The sequence below is a fragment of the Pteronotus mesoamericanus genome, unplaced genomic scaffold (assembly GCF_021234165.1).
Source record: "Pteronotus mesoamericanus isolate MK-2021 breed Mesoamerican mustached bat unplaced genomic scaffold, CSHL_Meso_final contig_2, whole genome shotgun sequence".
Lineage (NCBI taxonomy): Eukaryota > Metazoa > Chordata > Mammalia > Chiroptera > Mormoopidae > Pteronotus > Pteronotus mesoamericanus.
Genome location: NW_026555084.1, coordinates 27,240,570 through 27,255,719, shown reverse-complemented (window position 1 = coordinate 27,255,719; position 15,150 = coordinate 27,240,570).

Here is a 15,150-nt window from a genome sequence, read left to right as displayed (position 1 = left end):
TTTCTTTCATTCGGCAGCTGGATGCCAGCCAGAGCTGTGTTGCGTCCTTGCCCTGAGGGTTGCCTGGGCACCCGGCCCGCAGACGAATTTCCTCAGTTCCGAGGACTTTTACGTGTAGCTGCTGTAGTTCATTATGAGATTCCCAGAGGACTCCACACCCCACCGAGGTTGCATGTGGCCCACCTTCCTTCAGCGTGTCATCCAATGCAGTTAAATATCTGCTAGGCCCTTTGCCGGGTGCTGGGGATGAAATGAGAGCAAACTTAGGGCCCTGCTTTAATGAACTTTACCATCTACTGAGGGAGGCAGATGTCAGTGAAATGAATACCTAATTCCTCAAGTGAACATTTTTAACGTTGACAAATTTTAATAAGGAAGAGGCCCCAGAGTGCTAGGAGCATAAATAAGCAAGGGACCTGATCCAGATCTGGGGGTAAAGGAACTGAGGCTGGAGAGCTGAGAGATGAACAGTAATCAACTACATAAAGAGGAGCAGGCCATGGCAAGAGAGAGCAATGCCTGGTAAGAGAACAGCAAGAGCCGTGTGACGGGGTCCCAGAGCAGGGGACCGCGGAGGGGGTGCGGCCCCCGAGATCAGCAAGGACTCTAGGCCATGGTAGGGACTGTGGTCTGGATCCTAAGAGGAATAGGGAGCCACTGAAGGATTTTAACCAGAACAGGGACATCTGTGTTTCCAAAAGATGTTGGAAGGATCCAGGGTGGATGTGTCCAGAGGAGACGAGCCGGTGAGCTGGCAGGACTCTGCCGTGTGTCTTAGGGTCACGTAGCAGACCCCGTGAGAGACAGAAGAGCTTCGTTGCAAGCAGCGAATTTCCCATTGCTGGAAACATTCACACATCGTAAGAAGGAAATCACTTGAGCCAACATCAGTCTTGAGAGATTATTGCCCTAATAAATAGGCTTTTCCATCATCCCCCATTAGCCGTAGGGCAGGGTACAGAGCTGGCCGTAGGGTGCAGGATCCAGGGCTCCAGTGAAGGTCCTATGTTGTGAGCAGGGCGCAGGACCCCAGCTAACGATGCGCTGCCCGCTGTTTCCGCAGCTTCGGATGGAACAGTAGCGACGCCTCCCCCGCCCCACCCACCCCCACCCCGCCCCCACCGCCGCACAAACCTCCCACAGGGTGGAAACACCAGGCAGTCTTTTGACTACACTGTGCCTGCAGACCCAACACTAGGCTCAGTGACATCTCATTATGGTTAACAATAGGGAGGCGTGAGGGCTGTGAAGCCAAAGACAGACTCGGTTTCTCCACAGCCACCAGAAATAGGTGCCCAGAGCTGGGCCTGCCGCACTGGGCGCAGGGGCTTGTTAGAACCGCAGGTTCCTAGGTCCGTTACCAGGCGCTCCGAGTCGAGGCCCCAGGTAATTGATTCCACCTGTGACGGACCACACTGAAAAACGCTTCACAGTGAACCAAATTCGTTGTCATCTAATTTTAAGGTAGAGAGGCTGGTCCAGAAATAGGAACCTGGGCTCTGGGACCAGCAGCTGCAGTGACACAGCTAACTCAGCCACTGGGGAGTGAAAAAGCCATGGGGCCACCCCGTAACCAGCTTACTCAGCATCATCTTGGGCAATGATGGGATGTATGCATATATGTACCTACCAACAAACACAGATATGCATGTAGGTTATAAGGACTCAAAAGTGCACAAATAGGTCTCCTTGTTTTAAATATGAAATTGTTGAACTCACACGTTCAACGTGTGAAGCAGAAAATTTTTTTTACTATGAAGTAGTTTAAAAATGCTGTTATTTTTACAGGACCCTGTGGCAAGTCTAGTTACTGACCAGCTTATTGTTTCTAACTTGTTTCTATGATTCATATTTTCTTAGAGTACTTATTTCCATAGACAAGAATCAGTTTTCCTACCTTGTTTTTTTAAAAACCGTCTTTATTGAAATACAATTCACAAACCATAAAAGTCACCCATTTAAAGTTTTTAATTCAATTGTTTTAGTGTATTCACAGATTTGTTCAACCATCAACACGAATTAAATATAAAACATTTTCATCACCCCCAGAAAGAAACCCATACCCATCAGCAATTGCTCCCCTTTCCCGCCGGTCCCTCGCAACAACTAATCTACTTCTTATCTCTATGGATTTGCTATTGTGTACATTTAACATAAGTGGTATCATACAGTGTGTGATCTTTTATGACTGGCTCTTTCACTTGTATAATATTTTCAAGTTATCCATGTTGTAGGGTGTGTCAGTATTTCATTCCCTTTTACAATTAAATGACATTCCAGCCTATGGATATACTTTGTTTTGTTTATTTATTCACCATTTGCTGGACATTGGGGTTGTTTCTACATTTTGGCTATTTAAATAATGCCACTATGAACAATCACATACAAATTATTGTGTGGACATGTATTTTCAATTTTCTTGGATATATAGTCAATTGCTAGGTCTAATTTAACTTTTCAAGGCACTTACAAATTGTTTTCCACAGTGTCTATACCATTCTGCATTCCTACCAGCAGTGCATGAAGGTTCCAGTTTCTTCACATCCTTATCAACACATTATTTTCTCCTTTTTTGCTTATAGCCATCTTAGTGGGTACAAAGTGGTATCTCATTGTGGTTTTGTTTTGTATTTTCCTAAGGACTAATTGTGTTGAGCATCTTTCATATGCTTATGGGCCATTTGTAAATCTTCTTTGGAGAAATGCCTATTCAGATCTCTTGCCCTATTTTAAAACTATAGACTTTAGTTTTTTAGAGCAGTTTAGATTTACAGCCAAATCGAGTGGAAAGTACAGAGAGTTTCCATATGTTACTCCCCCCGCTCCACACACACACACAGCCTCCCCTACTATCAGCTTCTTGCATCAGAGTGGCATATTTGTTACACTGACACATCATTACCATCCAAGTCCATAGTTTATATTATGGTTCACTCTTGGTGGTGTACATTCTATAGGTTTTGACAAATGAATAAAGACATGTACCTACCATTATAGTAACATACAGAATAGTTTTACTGCCTTAACCATACTGTCTTTTGAAGAGCAAAAGTTTTTATTTTGATGAAATCCAATTTATTTTTTCTTTTATGAGTCATGCTTTTTGGTCCTATCTAAGAAATCTTTGTATAAACCAATGACATAAATATTTCCTGTTTTCTTCTGAAAGTTTTATATATAAGTTTTAGGTTTTCCATTTAGGTCTATGATTCATTTCAAGTAAGTTTTTGTACATGATGCAAGGTATGGGTTGTCAAGAGCAATAAAAGATATAAGATTTTACCCTACTTGCAAGTTAACAAGTTGCTCTGCCACAATTTTAATGGATGCAGCCAAAGACCTAAGATTCCTAAGGCAGAGACAAAGAACATTACAGCACAGCAAGCTTCATGTGTGACCTTCATGTTTGCATTGGTTCCCTGTGTCCCCCAAGTCTCATGGCTATGCCAAAAAACCCAGGTGGATGATGTACAAACAGGTACACACAGAGGGTTTGTATCACAGCTCAGCAACTCCAAGTTTAGGGAACATCAATCTTTTATAAAGGACTGCTAGAAACCTGCCCAACCTTTGCCCCAGAACAATACGTTATCTTCTTTATCTGGACAGTAAACAAACTTGCCCTTTGCTCTGGAGGTATACACCTTCTCCAGACTGTTTCATGGACAAACATCCTTGAAAAGACAGTCTAGAACAAAAGGGGAGTTAGTGTCTCACTCTTAAGATGTGAAGATACATGAAAGACCCACAGAGCATTTTCTCCCAACATAGCTTGAGACTCTTTCTTTCTTTCCTCCTTTTTTTTCCTCCCTCCCTCCCTTCTTTCCCTCCTTCCTTCCTCCCTTCCTCCGTTTATGGTTGTCTAATTGATCTAGCACAATTTGTCGAAAAGACTATCCTTTTTCCACATAGTACCGTGATACCTTTGTTGAAAATCAGTTGACCATATATGTGTGAGTCTATTTCTGGATTCTCTATTCTGGTCCATTGATCTATGTGTCTATCCTTTTACCAACGCTCTACTGTCTTGAATACTATAGCTCAGGAGTTGGCAAACTTTTTCTGTAAATGGTTGGCTACATATAATTAATTCTTGTAGCATCTTTTCTTTGTTTCTTTTTTTTAAACATTTTTATTGATTTTTTTTTTTTTTTTTGAGAGAGAGAAAGAAGCATTGACTCATTGCTCTGCATTGTTATGTATTCATGGATTGACTCTTGCGTGTGCCTTGACAGGGATCAAACCCGTAACCTTAGCCTATTGATATGACATGCCAACTGAGCTACTCAGCCAGGGCTTCTTTGTTGTTTTCTTTTCCAACTATTTTTAAATCTAAAAAAAAGCTTTTAGCTATTATGACTTATAAAAACAGGCGATAGTTTGCCACCCCTGCTGTAACTTTATAGTAAGTCTTAAGATCAGATTGTTTGAGTCCTCTAACTGTATACTTTTACAAATTGTTTTGGCTATTTTAGTCTATTGTTTTTTGATGCAAATTTTAGCATTAGTTTGTCAATTTCTAGAAAAATGGGCTACTGGGATTTTAATTGGGATCGTATTGAATCTAGGATCAATTTGGAAAGAACTAACATTTAACAATATCAAAACTTCCAATTCATGATCATGGTATATCTCTCTACATCTTTAAATCTTATTGTTGTGGTATATTTTATTTTCTTAATTATATTTTATTGACTATGCTATTATAGTCATCCTAATTTTCCCCCCTTTGCCCCTCCTGCACCCATCACTCTCCATTCCCTCAGGCAATCCCCACACCCTTGTCCATGTCTATGGGTCATATGTATAATTTCTTTGGCTACTCCATTTCCTATACTGTACTGTACATCTCCATGGTTATTATGTAAATACCTATTTGTATTTCTTAATTCCCCTCACCTCTTCACCCATTCCCCATAACCCCTTCCATCCGGCAACCATCAAAACGCTCTCTATCCATGATTCTGTCTCTGTTCTTCTTGTTTGCTTAGTTTGTTTTTTAGATTCAATTGTTAATAGATATCTATTTATTGCCATTTTATTGCTCATAGTTTTGATCTTTTCTTAAATAATTCCCTTTAATATTTCATATAATAATAGTTTGGTGATGATGAAATCCTTTAGTTTTTTCTTGTTTGGGAAGCTCTTTATCTGCCCTTCAATTCTAAATAAGATCTTTGCTGGGTAGAACAATCTTGGCTGTAGGTCTCTGCTTTTCATGACATGGAATATTTCTTACCAATCCTTTCTAACCTGCAAAGTTTTCTTTTGAGAAATCAGCTGACAGTCTTATGGGAACTCCCCTTTAGGTAACTGTTTTTCTCTTGCTGCTTTTAAGATTCTCTCTTTATCTTTAACCTTTAGCATTTTAATTATGGTATATCTTGGAGTGGTCCTCTTTGCATCCATTTTGTTTGGGACTCTCTGTGCTTCCTGGATTTGCATGTCTATTTCCTTCACCAAATTAGGGAAGTTTTCCATGATTATTTTTTCAAATAGATTTCCATTTTCTTGCTCTTTCTCTTTTCCTTCTGGGACCCCATGATGTGAATGTTGGACCACTTGAAGTTATCCCAAAAGCTGCAAACACTATTCTCATTTCTTTGGATTCTTTTTTCTTCTTCTTGTTCTGATTGATTGTTTTTCACATCCTTACGTTCCAAATCACTGATTTGATTCTTGGCTTCATCCACTCTACTGTTGTTCCCTTGTAAATTTTCTTTATTTCAGTTAGTGTATCCTTCATTTCTGATTGGATCTTTTTAATGCTGTTGAGGTCCTCATAAGTTCCTTGAGCATCCTTATAACCAGTGTTTTGAACTCTGCATCTGATAGATTGCTTATCTCCATTTGGTTTAGTTCTTTTTCTGGAGTTTGGATCTATTCTTTCATTTGCACCATGTTTCTTTGTCTCCTCACTTTGGCAGTCTCCCTGTGTTTGTTTCTATATATTAGGTAGAGCTGCTATGACTCCCTGTCTTGGTAGCGTGGCCTAATGTAGTAGGTGTCCTGTAGGGTTCAGTGGCACAACCTCCCTGATCCCGATCACCCAAAGTGGTTACTCAAGGTGTGCCCTTCATGTGAGCTGAGTACACCCTCCTCTTGTAGTTGAGGCTTGATTGCTGTTGGCAGATCAATGGGAAGTGTTTACCTAGTCTAGTCAGCTGCAAGGACTGGCTGTGATCACTCACCACCAACCTCCACCCTCCATGGAGGACCAGCTATGCAGGGGCAGGGTGGTGGTCTTCTGACATGGTCTGTAGCTGTCCACTAGGTGAACTGACCTTGAGGTTTCCTGGACAGCACAGGTCAAGGTCAACTCCCGCCTGTGTTCTGCCCAGGACCACGCTGCATGAACTATAAAGCAATCTGAAATGGCTGCTACTTGTACTGGGCTTGGAAATTCCCAAGCAAAGCCAAGCTGTGAATCTAGTCTGGTTGCTGCTATTGGGCCTGGGGCCACATAGCAAGAGATACAAGGGCTGTGGGCTCACTAAGGCCACCTGTTGCTTGTTTGATAGCATTTAGGAAGTTGTGCTGCCTGTGTCAAGACTAGCCATTCATATGGAAAGTCACTGTTAACAGCTTGGGTGGGACAGAGTCTGAGGGGCTCTCCAGGGCGGGGCTAACAGTGTTAGCCAGGTTGATGAAGTCTCAGATATGGCACCCACCTGCCGGCTCTGTGTCTCTGTGGGGGAGGACTCAGAAAAGGGACAGTGGCCTCTGCCCACCTTTCTGTATGGGAGAAAGCTGTCCCCCAGCTCCTGCCTTGCTGCCCAACACCTCACTTCCTCCCTGTATGCCACTGGTGCCTTTCAAGCTGCTTCCTCAGAGCTGGAGCTCAGAGGGAGTGAGTCTGAGTAAGTCTGTATGTGGGTTCTTTAAGGGGAACTGCTTGGGACTCCAGAAGTTTATTCTACTGACTCAATTGCTACTGGTTTTTGTGGCCAGAAGTTATGGGGACTTATCTTTCTGGCACTGCAACCCTGCACTGGGGGGCCTGGTATGGGGCTCGGACTCCTTGTTCCTGAGATATCCCTCTTGAATTTCTATCCAGCACATGTAGATGTGGGGCCAGCCTGTTCTACATGTCTGCCTCTCCTACCAGTCTGGATGGATGTGGTTACCTTAATTCCGTAGTTGTCAGACTTCCATTCAACTCAATGTCTGATGGTTCTGAATGATGCCTGTCTTATATTTTAATTGTAATTTTGATATGTTTGTGTGAGGAGGTGAGTTGTGTTTACCTATGCCGCCATTTTGACGAGAAGTCCCATGGTATATTTTAAAATCTGATGAAACATTAGATTTATATGCATATTAACCACTGTATTTGTTTTTCATTCCTTCTCTCTCTTTTACTTCTTATCTGGTTTCATTTTCTTTTTGCCTGAAAAATTTGTTAGTATTTCCCTTACTATAGGTCTGCCAGTGGTCATTTCTGCCATGCTCATTTTTTTGTCAACTGGAAATGACTTTATTTTGCCTTCTCTATTAGTTCTATAGTCTGCATAACAGATTGCTTCAAAACTTAGTAATTTAAAACAATACACATTATCTCACAGTTTCTGTGAGTTAGGAATGCCAGAGGCGTTTAACTGGGTCGTTCTGGCTCAGCATCTCCGATGAAGTTTCAGAACCTGTATTGGCTGATGCTTCATGTATGGGGAGGCTTATTTAGGGCTAGAGGAGCCATCTCCAAGATGGCCCTCTCACATGGCTGGTCACCGCAGTCCTCAGCTTCTCACTATGTGGACCTCTCCGCACAGCTGCTTGGGTGTCCTGACATGGCAGGGGTCTTCCTTCAGAATAAGCAAACCTAGAAAGAGCAAGGTGGAAGCCACAATGTCTTTCATAACATGGACTCCTAGGTCACATACCATAGCTTCTAACTTAATTTATTTATTAAAAGTCAGTCACTAAGCCCAGTATATATTCAAGGGCAAGAGAATTAGGCTCCATGTTTTAGATGGAGGGTCCAATGTATTTCAAACCACCATACCTTCCTTTTTTGATTTTCTCTTAACTTTCCTTCTCCTTACTTCTTCCTCTTCCTCCTATTTTTGCTCCTCCTCTTTCCTTCACCTCCTATAACTATCTTCTAGAACATTCCTCCCTAATTCTTTTTGGCCTGGAAACCTTAAGAGAATTCTAGAGGATATGCTAGAAGATAATCTAGAATGTCTTCAATTGTTTTATCATTTTATTTTTCACTATCTACATAGTACTGGTTACAAAGTCTAACATATCCTATAAATTAGTGTCTCTAGTATTTCCCTGTTAAACAAAGTCTTGCTTTTCTGCTAAGGAAAAAAACCCATATTTTTTCATTTTGAAGAAGTACCCATTAATTCCCATTATACTAAATGTTTTAAATCAAGAGTAAGTATTTAATTTTATCAAATGCATATGCAGTATTTATAAAGATACTCATGATTTTCTAATTAACATTATTAATATGATGATTTATATTAGTAGATTTTCTAATATGGTACCTTATTCCATTCCTAGAATAAACTCCATTTGGTCATAATATATTCTTCACTCAGGGTGCTTTGAATTATGTTTGCTAAAACTTTATTTTTGCATTGATATTTTTAATGAGATTGGCCTTTTTTTCCTTTATTCTTACAATTGTTATTACATTTTGGTATCTATGTACTTAAATTTTCTTTTTGAAACGAATTTGTTGTCCTTTTTCTAGGCTATGGAGCATTTTAAAAATCATTGGAATCATCCATTCTTTAAAGGTTAGTAGAGTTGTAGAATTTCCCTATAAAACAATGAACCTGATGTTTCTTGGGTTTTTGGGAGGAGGGAGGGGAGTAGGTATTTGACAAATTTTATGTTGACAAAATTATTTATTGAAAGTCTTATTATAACTTATATATCTGTATATTTATGCATAATATTTATTATATTCAAATTATTTTTAAAAATCTATGCATTTTGGTCTATTTTGGTTTTCTATCTTTTTTGATGAAATTATACATTTCATATAGGTTTTCAAATTTATCTGCATAAAATTAAGTAAGGTATTTTCCCTCTTTTTGGCTTTTTTCTTTACTTTCTAATCTTTGTGTTACTACTTCCCATGAGTAATTTCGTATTTTGGGTTTTAGTACATTTTCTTTTTTTTAAGCATATTTTATTGATTACATTATTACAGTTGTCCCATTTTTTCCTCCCCTTTATTCCCCTCTGCCCTGCACCCCCCTCTCACCAGCACCCCCCCCCCCCCCCCAACGTTAGTTCATGTCCTTGGGTCATATATATAAGTTCTTTGGCTTCTCCATTTCCTATACTGTTCTTAACCTCCCCCTGTCTATTTTGTGCCTACCAATTATGCTTCTTATTCCCTGTACCTTTTCCCCCATTCTCTACCTACCCTCTCCCTTTTTATCTTCATTTCTGTGATTCTATTCCTATTCTAGTTGTTTGCTTAGTTAGTTTTTGTTTTTGTTTTTTAGGTTCAGTTGTTAATAGATGTGAGTTTGTGGTCCTTTTACTGTTTATAGTTTGATCTCCTTTTTCTTAGATAAGTCCCTTTAACATTTAACATAATAAAGGCTTGGTGATGATGGACTCCTTTAACTTTGCCTTATCTGGGAAGCACTTTATCCTCCCCTCCATTCTAAACGATAGCTTTGCTAGATAGAGAAATCTTATGTGTAGGTCTTTGCCTTTCATGACTTTAAATACTTCTTGCCAGCCCCTTCTTGCCTGTAAGATTTCTTTTGAGAAGTCAGCTGATAGTCTTATGGGAGCTCCTTGTAGGTAACTGTCTCCTTTTCTCTTACTGCTTTTAAGATTCTCTCCTTATATTTAATCTTGGGTAATTTAATTATTGTGTCTCTGTGTGTTTCTCCTCGGATCCAATTTCTTTGGGACTCTCTGAGATTCCTGGACTTCCTGGACATCTGTTTCCTTCACCACATTGGGGAAGTTCTCCTTCATTATTTTTTTCAAATAAGTTTTGAATTTCTTGCTCTTCCTCTTCTGGCACCCCTATGATTTGGATGTTGGAACGTTTAAAGTTGTCCCAGAGGTTCCTAAGCCTCTCCTCATTTTTTTGAATTCTTGTTTCTTCATTCTGTTCCGGTTGAGTGTTTATTTCTTCCTTTTGTTCCTAAATCATTGATTTGAGTCCTAGTTTCCTTCCCTTAACTGCCAGTTCCTTGTATATTTGCCTTTATTCCACTTTGCATAGCCTTCACTTCTTTCTCTGTTTCGCATCTGTACTCCACCATTTCTGTAAGCATCATGATTACCAGTGTTTTGAACTCTGCATCTGATAGGTCGTCTATCTCCTTGTCACTTAGTTCTTTTTCTGTAGTTTTTATATATTCTTTCATTTGGGCCATTTTTCTTTGTCTTGGTGCACCTGTTACATTGTAAGAGGTGGAGCCTTAGGTATTCACCTCGCCTGGGCAACCCCCTCACTGCGTTGTGGTGCTGTATGTGGGGGAGGGGTCAGAGAGGGAACAATGCCACTTGCTTGGCTCTTGCCCTGCTTTCAGTCACTTCCTCTGCTCCCCACAAGCAAATTTGACCCTTCTGGTGCTGATTCCTGGGTGGGTGAGTTTGTGTACATTCTAGGACCCCGTGGGTCTCTACAACAAACTCTCCTGTGAGGCTGGGAGTTTCTCCTGCCACAACAACCCTCACAGGTTTTTTACAGCCAGAGGTTTTGAGGCTTTAGTTTCCTGCGCCAGAACCCTGCGATGCATGGTCTGTCTTGCTCCCCAGTTGTTCCTCCCAACTTATCCACATGTGAATGTGGGACCGCCCAGTCCACCAGCTGCAGCCTTGTGGCACTTTTCTCCTCTGCCCCGTCTGCCTGTCTCCAGCCCTCCTGCTGGTCTGGATGAACGTTTCTTCTTTAACTCCTTGGTTGTTGGACTTCCATACAGTTCGATTTTCTGACAGTTCTGGTTGTCTTTTGTTTTTAAATTGGTTGTCCTTCTTTTGGTTGTGCAAGGAAGCAAAGTGTACCTACCTATGCCTCCATCTTGGCTGGAAGTCTCTCATTTTCTTTTTATTTTGAGTAACTTACTTGTGGCTCACCTAATTTATTGACTTTTTCTGAGAACAAGCTTATTCATTTATACATTTTACTGTATTTGTTAGATTAACGGATTAATTTCTGTATTTATCTTTATTAACTTTTCCTATGGTTTATTTTAAAATTCCTTTTCTTATTTCTTAAGCCAGCTGTTTGAGTCATTTATTTTTCTTTTATTTATGTTGGTATAATTATTTAAGGTGCCCTGGTCAGTGTGGCTCGGTTGGGTGTTGTCCCACAAACTGAAGGGTCATGGATTCAATTCCCTATCGGGGCATATGTGTAGGTTTTAGGTTTGGTTCCCAACTGGAGTGCATAGGAAAGGCAACCAGTCACTGTTTGTCTCTCACACCAATGTTTCTCTCTCTCCCTTCCCCTTTCTCTAAACCCACTCTCCCTAAAAGGGAAAAAAAAGAGGCTTGAATTTATTTTTTTAATTATTTAAGGCTATGAATTTTCCTTTGAGTACTACTTTAAGTGTACTCCTAGATTCTTCTATATATGTTCATTATTATTGTTTTTTAGAAATTTTGCAGTTTTGAATATTTATTTTCCCTTTGATTGTGGAATTATTTAATATAAGAGAACCCCACCTGCATCTGAATAGAAGAGCAGTCTTTGTTTTCTGAATATGTTATGTCAATATTTATTGTGTTGTTATTATAGAATAATATCTATATTATTATTACTGTGGGAATTTAGTGAGGTTTGGTTTGTAGCCTAACATATAATCTTTTGTGAGTACAAATACTCTAGACCACTTGAAAAGAAAAGTATATTCTATATTCTTAGGGCACAATGTTTGATGCATATCAGTAACATCTATTTTCGTGATTATGTTGTTTGGACTTCTAAATTCTCATTTAATTTTGACCACTTGATCTATTTGGGATTGGGCAAGGTGAATCATAGTCTTGTATTATTAGTGTGTTTTTGTCTAAATCTCCTTACATTTGTATAGTTTCTATTATATGAAAATCCTTGCTATATTATTTGGTGCATATATTCTCATAACTTAAATTTTCATGGTGAATTGTAGCCTTTAGCATTAAAAACTACTCCTCTTTATCTTGTTTAAAGCTTTTTGTATTGAATTTTATGTTGTCAGATATTTTTTGAAGTTTGTGTTTTTCTTTTATGTCTATCTTTCATTATTAATCTTTCTGAATTATTTTGTTTTATATGTATACAGCTTATAGTTGGATTGGGCTTTGTGATCTATTTTGAAAACAATGTTTAAAATAGATGAGTTAACCCTAGCTAGTATGGCTCATTGGATTAAGCACTGGCCTACAAAATGGAAGGTTGCCAGTTCAATTCCCAATCGGGGCATATGCCTGGGTCTGGGGCCAAGTCCCTAGTTGGGGGCCTGCAAGAGGCAGCCCATCTATGTTTCTCTCCCCCTTTTTCTCCCTCCCTTCCCCTCTTTCTAAAAATAAATAGATAAACATCTTTTTTAAAAACATAGATGAGTTAAACCCATTTACATTTATTGAGATGACAGGTAATATTTGGTCTCGATTCTGTCATTTTTTTTTTTTAATGTTGTGTGTTCATTAGGTATTTGCCTTTTTTTAAAGAAAAGATTTTATTTACTTATTTTCAAAGAGAGGGGAAGGGAGGGTGAAAGATAGGGAGAGAAAAATCAATATGCAAGAGATACATCAATTAGTTGCCCCTCAGATGTCCCTGGCTGGGAACCTGGCCTGCAACCCAGGCATGTGCCTTCACTGGGAATCGAACTGGCAACCTTTCAGATCCCAGGCCAACACCCAATTCATTCAGCCACACCAGCCAGGGCTATTTGCCCTTTTTCTTAATGTGGTTTTGATATTTAGGAAGGTTTGTATTTTTGTTATAGAATTTACCTTTGTAAAGGAGTCGATCCACTTCCTTTTGGGACTGTATCTTTTGATCACCTCCTATGTACAACAGTAAAGTTATCTTGTAATAACATCCTTTCTCCCTCCTCCATCATACAATCAATAGAATTTTCAATCTTAGTGTTTATGTTAAATATGCTTAAGTTTCTACTTGATTTGGAAACTTTAAATACTGTCTTTTGAATGAATTAATTTGAGGGGATCAGTGAGCTTATTCCTATTCCTATTTTCTCTCTCTCCCCTTCAATTTTTTTATTAGTGATGAAAATTTCTACCATTTTAAGGAATGTAATAGCTGCATTATGACCCATCACCTTAACATCTGTGTTTGTTTTCTACAGTTAAATACATTGAATATATTCAAGGAAGGGCCTTTTACCTGGATTACCTGAGGCTTGCTCAGTGGTGCTGAGACTGCTGTTCCATGGTTCTAATAGGTTCCTCAGAAAAGGCTCATGAAATTAATATTCCCTGATTTTTTACAGGTTTAAAAATGTTTGTCTATAGGCTTACATTTAAAGATCAGTTTGGTTGGACAGAATTTTTGGGCCATACTTTTCTTCCTTTGAGTGTCCTGTTGGTGTTGCCCCACTGTGGTAGGAACTGTTGCCCTGAACAAGTGGTGGAGGAGGGCAGAGGTGGGGCCTGGGGAACCCTCTCTGTTGCCACAGTGACAAACGTCACACATGGTCTCTGTGCGAAGTCCCCTCTTCTCTGGATTTCAGAGCTTGATTGAGGAGAGCTTCTCTGCCCATCTCTCTTTCCCAGATTTCTTTACAGCCTTTGTTTCTTAGGGAAGGTACCCTCTTTTAGAAGTTTCTTTTTTTTTCTTTTTCCAGTGCCTTCTATTGTCCCCAGAAATCTTTCTTTGTACAATTTCGGCCTTGCTGTCATAGTTCCCTTTCAGAGGGAGGTCTTCCCTTTCTGGAGAGGAATAATAAGAGCTTTCTGAGCTCTCTGAGAGTTTAAATCCTCTCCTCACTCCAGGTTTTTCACCAGGTTTCCTGCTCTTTCTCACCTTTGGCAGCTCTTACCAAAACTTTGGAGGTCGCATTATTTCTCCTTGTTCAGTGTGAATCAGTTCAGAAATAAACTACTGCTGTGTTCCTTCTGAAACAAAACATGCTCCTATTTTTTAATTACAGTAAAAAATTTTCATCAATGCCACTGTGACTTATTCTTTCAATTAAACTTCCATGGACATCTAGGTTTTATCTTCCTTCTGATAAACGCCTAGAAGGGGAATTCCTGACTCAAAGAGCTGCACACTTCGAAGGGTTTTACTATGTTTTGCCAAAGTACCTCTGGAAATGTCAGGCCTGATTTTCCATCCCTTCCAGCCACAGGCTTCCTCTTTAAAAGCTGGGGAGTAGCGCAAGACTGCAAAGATTGCTCTCACGTTTTTGAATTCCCTGACTCTTGAGCAAATCCTTCCTTCTCTTTGTCAGCCCCCCACTTTGTGGCTGACGCTCTGCAGAAGCCCGTGGCTCAGGCTCTGGAATGGACTCACGGGGCCAGAAAAACAGCTAGTCCCCAACCCTTCTCCAGCATTTTCGGATCTTCTGTTCTGATTCCGGGCTTGAAAAGGAGGGCCAATCTGGCAGGGGAAATCGCCCCTGAAATGGCTGAAGGAGGCCACCTGGTCGGCAGTCAGATGAGAGCTTGGAGCGAAGGCCCCCAGGGTTCCTCTTCCCTCCTGCCGCAGACAAGCTCAGCGAGTAACCTAGTTCAAATGGGTCCTGGAAGTGTCGGGGGAAAGAAATACATATTTTCCCTCCATACACCACAAAACTGTTCTAAAATAGTCAAATGGACTGGAGAAGTGGTTTTATTCTTGCCCATCCTGCCTTGAAAAAGCTGAAAATGCAAGTGCACTAAAAATATCAAGTGAAGAGATCTCTTGGAGCCCTTAGAGCTGGCTTCCCAGCATCTGCAGAGGAAGATTTTCCCAACTGAAGGCTGGAAAACATTAAAAGCTTTCAAACCTTGGGATCCACAGCTATTAAAGTAGTCTCTATCTTCTGAACATTCCTCTCCTAAAGCTTCTCCTGCATCCTGACTCACCCAACAGCACAGAGCTCTCCAAAGGACAAATAATATTCAAAACTTTTTTAGTCTACTTACAATAATTACCTCAAATTAACATCACAAGGCAATGGCAATTACACTCCCCAAAGGCTTCCTACTGCAGGAAGTTACCCG